Here is a 6916-nt window from a genome sequence, read left to right on the forward strand (position 1 = left end):
AGATAGAAACATTGATGTGAAAGAGAAACATCGATTGGCTGCCTCCTGCATGCCCCTTACTGGGGATTGAGCCTGCAACTCGGGCAAGTGCCCTGACCAGGAATCAAACAAGGACCTCTCAGTCCATGGGATAATGTTTAATCCACGGAGCCGTACCAGCCAGGCAATGAGAGTGCTTCCTTATTTAGAATACAAAACCTTCTACTGCATTAATACAACTGTCAGGTGATTCATGTATGGTATACTATTTTAAGTCTTGATGTTAACATTATTTAAGCATGTATTGCGCATGACATTTTTCTCAATTCTTTTGCTTTGGTTTTGTTTTCTCTATAAAGTCCACTGTTAATATATGGACATATTTTTGATATTGTTATAGAAATTTTTCTGAAATGTGTGGGCCTAATTGATAATTTTGGCAATGTCAAGTCCTTCAGAAGAGAGATCACTAAAGCTCATCCCTTACAAAAAACAAAGTTTATAAATATATGTATTGTTAGTGTGAAATTCTTCCATTAAAAATAGAATTATTTTCCCTTTCTCAGTACTAATTATTTACCTTTTGAAACAATATTTCATACACACACACACACACACACACACACATTGAAACTCTGCCTTAATAACATAACATGTAATACTATGAATGCACAATATTTAAGATTATGTTTTGAAAAAGCTTAATATGAAAGACCAAGTTTATCCTAGTTTAGTTTAAAAAACACATTTAGACACAACTGAAAAGTCTGAAACCTTGTTTGATCTGGAAAAGTTTTAATGCAGCTTCTAGACAACATGTACAAGGAACTTCAGGGTCCCGATATAGTGTAGATACATTTTATGATACACCTATCTATCTTATTAAATCCAATAAAGCACAGATATTTGTCTGTTTACTGTTCTTCAATATGCTGGGAGATACTTTTAGTATTTAGCTGTGTTTATCTTTTTATTTAGGGAAAGCAGATGAGAATTGATTGTGAAAGCAAATATTGTTTCACTAGATTATAGAAGATTGCTGAAAGTTACATGAGAAAGTCGATACACTACATTTTATTTATTTATTTATTTTTATTGATTAATTTTTGTTACAGATGATTCTCCTTTTCCCCCCCCACTGATTCCCCCCTCTCCCTCCCCTCCCTGCCCCTTCCCCAGATTGTTGTCCATGTCCACTGTTCATGCATACATGCGTATAAGTTCTGTGGTTCATCCCTCCCCCACCTCCCCACTCCTTAGGGGATTGTCAGTCTGTACCCCGCTTCCGCATCTCTGGGACTACACTACATTTTAAACCACCAAATCTCCAATGAACATTGACCACTGATATTTCCCTTTTAAACAGTGTGTTCTCACAGTGTAAAATATGAGTTAATCTTGATCAAAAATCACTCCCTGAGTACATAAAAGTTCTGGTACATCACATAAAGAAAGATCTAATAGGTACATCAGATCAATTTGCAATGGAGTTTGTCTTTGATGAAAATGAGATTAACAAAATACACCAATACACAATAGAACTGATATGTTCAGCTACTGTAAATATCTAAATCATCACCAATGCTTTAGTTCCACCATTTATCCCACAGTCCACAGGAGATATGGTTCTAGTTTTATGTGAGTGAAGTATGGTGACCATGAGGCTATGGCAACTTTGAAGATATTCTGAGTTTTCCAAATTTAGTATTTGTTTACACTGATTCTGAAGTGTTATAACCCATCTCTACAGAATCTAAAATTCAACTACATCTAGAAGGACAAGCATTTACAAGAATCTATGAATCTTCTCTATTCCAGGCCAAGGGTAGTAGATAAAAGAAAATCCACTAAGCAAGTATTTGCTGAGCATCTGTGATGTTCCAGACACTATTCTAGCACTGTAAACAAAACAGACGTGAGCCAGCTCTTCAGAAACTTATATTCTTTTTTTTTCTTTCTTAATTAAAAAAAAAGAAAGAAAGAAAAATCAGAAACTTATATTCTGATTCTGCACTGATGTTCCAAAGTTTTTTAAAAAAGAAAGACTCATCGAAAATGTTGATGTTTGATTATTTATTTTTTTTTTTAGGAAGATGGTTTTTCTGTAACACCAATTTAAAGATGGAGCGTAAGCCGGGATGGTGGGTGTGTCTCAGTGGTTGAGCATTGACTCATGCACCAAGAGGTCCCTGGTTTAATTCCCAGTCAGGGCACATGCTCAGGTTGTGGGCCTGATCCCCCAGTGCATGCAAGAGGCGGCCCATTGATGTTCTCTCTCATCAATGTTGCTCTCTCTCTCTCTTTCTCCCTTTCTCTCTCTCGAAAATCTAAAGAAAAAAAATTAGAGATGGAGAGTAAGATAATATGGTTGGCAATTTTTTTTTTAAAGAGGCAGTTTCAAAGATCTGAGACAATTTGAACAAAGACCTCTTTTTGGAAAAATAAGTAAGGGGAGCAAATGTAAAGAAGGCTGGTTTCATCATAGGAGAAAAATAAAATGAGGTGGAATTTGGTATAAGTAATAAGAAAAATATGTATCACTTTTCGAAAGCTAATTCTTGTTATAGAATTAAACCTAACTATATACATAGTTCTGACTGATTAAACTCCAAATACATCTTTGAATAATTTATTTATATTCATTATTGAGCACTTGTTCTGTGCTAGGCAATATGTTATGGATATCATGGTAAATAAAACATACTAATTTTTTGTTCTCCATCCTGGAATCAGAATAAAGTGTGTTGAGCATAATGATCAAAAGTACAGGGGCATATAAAAAGGTCTTGAGGGGGAGCAGAGTTGATGGGATCAATGGGAGGAAAAGAGGGGAACACATGTAATACTTTCAACAATAAAGATATATTTTTTTAAAAGGAGTACACATTAGAGGTTTCAATTAGTCTTAAGGGTAAAAGAAGCCTCCGAAAAAGTAACATTTTATCTGACATTTGAAGGATGAGTTAGGGAAAGGGAGGAGGCTGAATAAAAACTATTTCAAGCTAATGGAAGAACATATGTGAAAGGGCATGACACATTTCTGGGACAGTAAGAAGATCAAAGTGCTAGAGGAAGGAGAGAAGACAGGTTTTAATGGAGTTCAGAGTAATGGAAGTAACATCAAGCATTGCTTTAGATACCCTTTCCCCTGCTATGATTCTTGGAGGATGTGATTGAACTATATAGGAGTTTCCTCTCCTATATTAAACCTCAGGGTCCTTATTTCTGGATTCCAACCCTTGATTTAAACATACATTAACCTTATTCTAAGCTTAGAAATTGAGGGGGGGATACAAGTCACTCTAAAAATTGACTAATTTGTCAACAAATTCATGAATGTTTACTCCAATACAGTAATTCTTCTAGGTACTAAAAGTACAGCTGTGAATAAGACAACAAGGTTCCACTTTCATTGGACTTATATTCTAGTGAGAGGACACAGACAATAAAAACAAGATAATTCCAGGTAGAGATACATTCTATGAAAAAGTACCTAATATGAGAAAGAGTGACTGTCAGTAATGGGTAGGACTGACTAAGCAAACCGTTGGATTAGGTGGTCAGGGAAGGCTTCTCTATGATAACAATATTTAAGTTGTGGCCTGGATGAAAAGAAGCACATTATCCAAGATCAGAGGACATAATATTCTAAGAAGTGAGAATGAAAAGTGAAAGGGCCCCCAGGAGAAAAGGAGTTTGGTGTGTCTGCAGGAAAGAAAAGTCAAATAGGCTGGGTTTTAGCAAGCAAAGGGGAAAGTGATAGATGAAGTTGGATAGGTATGCAGGGGTCACATCATCTAAGGCTCTATGGGTCATTTTAAGTGCTGGTGGTCTTGCTTTAAGTATGATGGGGAGCCAAAATAATTCTTTTTTTATTTTTAAATTACAGTTTATATTTAATATTGCTTTATATTAGTTTCAGGTCCACAGTCTAGTCATTAGAACAATCCTTAAACTTTCAATTTTAATTTTTCTAATATATTGTCATTCACTCTTACCTGGAGTGTCTTGCATTTACCAAAAGCATATAGCTGCACATCCACATATAATCAAACCAAGGTCTCTATGAACAACAAAGAGACCAATTATAGCCAGTTGTGAGGTCAATTTGCAATACTGACAAGTGTGTATTCAGGTTTGAACTAAGCTTACACCGACTTGATGTAAACTCAAAGAGCCACCAGAGAGCAACTGCAAATACACTCAACATACACATTTGGACACATGGCTTGAAAAGACAACAGACTCCATTTCAGGGAACCCTTGAGAATAATCATCAGTAGAGTAATCAGGGGTATTTGATTGTTTATCAAATTATGTAATTTCAAAATGGTCAGGAATCAGCCTTTAAATTGATTTCAGAATTTGGGGCACAGGGTTTTGACTGCCCGACTTTCTGCCTTTAGAAAGAAAAAAATAGCCCATGTATTAACATAGCAAAGGCAAGTGGTACCAAAAATAATCCTCACATAAAAACCTACTTTGCTTCTGATTCAAGAAAAAAATAAAAATAATAAAAAACACCTCTTATGGAGAAAATTATTTTGCGACAATAAGCATATGTATTAAATCATTTTATTTACTGACATTAATATTACAGTGAGTAAACCAAAGCAGAAAAAAGAAAAAAAAAATTCTGCAATTGTTATTGTCATTGCTCTATGTTACTTTCCTCAGGAAGTTCACTTCTCTTTAGCCAGTCACTTAAGTTTGCTTTTTCATATTTGCCTTGGTGCTTTCTCTTAATATTTATTCTTCCTGTGACTACCAAACCTTGCATTTTGAAAATCTAAGTTAGTGTTTTGTTAGTTCTTCCTTTGAAAGATGGCAAAAAAAAAAAGACCACTACTAAATATATGATAGGAGTTACATAAATTGAGGATAGAGATAACATGCCCTAGTAAAACCAGAAAAAGTTATATCACATTACCTCATTTGGTAGGCTTTTGAACTGTTTAAACCAGAAAGTATTAGATTTTCTAATAATATGTGCACATATTGAGTGTTCAACAAATGATTAAATATGTAAACACAAGCATGACTGATCAAGTAATTAAGCAATGAAAGGTTAAGTCAAATGGGGTTTATCAATGTTAATTAACTTGTTTCAAATTTTCACAATTAGTAAGCAACAGAGCTATAATTTGAGCCCAAGTTTAATTCCCAAACACATGCTATTTCTACTATATCACTGATTATTAAATAAGTTAATAAATTAATTAAAAATGAAATCAATAAAAATATCTGCCATTAGAAATAAACCATTTTAATAGATAGGTAATGTTCAGGGGCTTTATTGGACAAACTTAGCCATTTAATTTATCCCAAAAACATACAAACTATAAGTCTTAAATTATAAAAAAGTTCTTGTTCATAACTAGAGTTCTGTGAAAAATTAATTTGGATAGTTTTTATTTTTATATTCCATAACTAAACAATTTAAGAAGAACAATAGGTGTACCAATAAAAAGACACTAAGTGACTGGAAAATATTTTTAAAATCTGCCTTCAGCCATGACCTCAGAACATGGAAAAAACAGTATCTTTAATTTTACATTGCAAATTATACAGGCATTTCTACAAATATATATTCATAAAGCTTTGTCATACTCTACTTTTTACACATAATTTTAATTGATGCACATCTTCACATATAATGTATTTAATTAGATTTGCAGTTGAAGTTTTATAAGTTTAATTGGCTCTGTGTGTCTTCAAATGCATGTTTTTATGTTCTGTCAGGAGTTCCAGGGATTTGGGGCTGATAAGAGAGATGTCCATAAGAGGCAGTAACACAAAACAAGCCTATTGTATGAGGTTTGGACAAGATTTCATAAGAGGTGATGTCCTTCACAGCAGAAGACTGTCAGGGGAAAAGGTGAAGAAGTCTCTACTAAGAAGGGGAGGGGACAAAGGAACTACTTTGAGGAGAAGGGAATAAGAGAGATGACCTTTGTATCTAGGTGATGTCATTCAGCAGCATGGAGGGGAATCTGTGTCTAGGGGCTATAAAGGGCCATAGATGCTTAAGGTCTTATAACCTTAAGGCCTTATCTTATCAATGACCTGCTGATGTGGTGGGAGGTGTCACAGGATATGCAAAACAGCAAGGACCTAAATATCCAAAAATATGCTTTAGAGGCTTTTTTTTTAAATAACTGGGTATGTAAAAATTGAGTTTGGGGCTAGCAGGGTTTTGAGCTAATGGATTTCAGCCTTCAGTAAAGAAATAAACAACCTGGGGACCAATATACACAAAGGCAATCTTTGGCTCATTCGTTTAAAAGAATCATAGTAATAATCAGAACCAATAAACACACATTTGGATATCTCTGTATATAATATATAATTACTACTTATGAGTTGTTACTATTTCAATATCCATATACATACACTTATACATAGGTAAATATTCAGAGAGTAGAGCCAGATATATTTCCAAGGCCTTCATACTAAACTAAAGAAATAAAATTTTGAAACACCAATCAGAAAGAATATATGTATCCCCATGTTCGTAGCAGCACTATATACAATAGCTAAGATCTAGAAACACCCAAATGTCCATCAGTGGATGAATGGATAAAAAAGCTGTGGTACATATACACAATGGAGTACTATGCAGCTATAAGAAAGAAAGATCTCTTATCCTTTAAGATGACATGGAGGGACCTGGAAAGTATTATCCTAAGCTAAACAAGCCAAACAGAGAAAGACAAGTATCATATGATCTCACTTATTTGTGAAATATAATGAATATAACCATCTGAGGAATGGAGTAGTCCCAGAGACGTGGAAGTGGGGTACAGACAGACAATCCACAGAAGAGGGGGTGGTGGTGTAGAGATAAACCACATAACTTATATGCATGTGTGCATGAACAATGGGCATGGACAACAAAGCTGGGGACAGGGCGGGCAGGGGGGAATCAGTGGGGGGG

This window comes from Molossus molossus, unplaced genomic scaffold, assembly GCF_014108415.1.
Source record: "Molossus molossus isolate mMolMol1 unplaced genomic scaffold, mMolMol1.p scaffold_m16_p_2, whole genome shotgun sequence".
Classification (NCBI taxonomy): domain Eukaryota; kingdom Metazoa; phylum Chordata; class Mammalia; order Chiroptera; family Molossidae; genus Molossus; species Molossus molossus.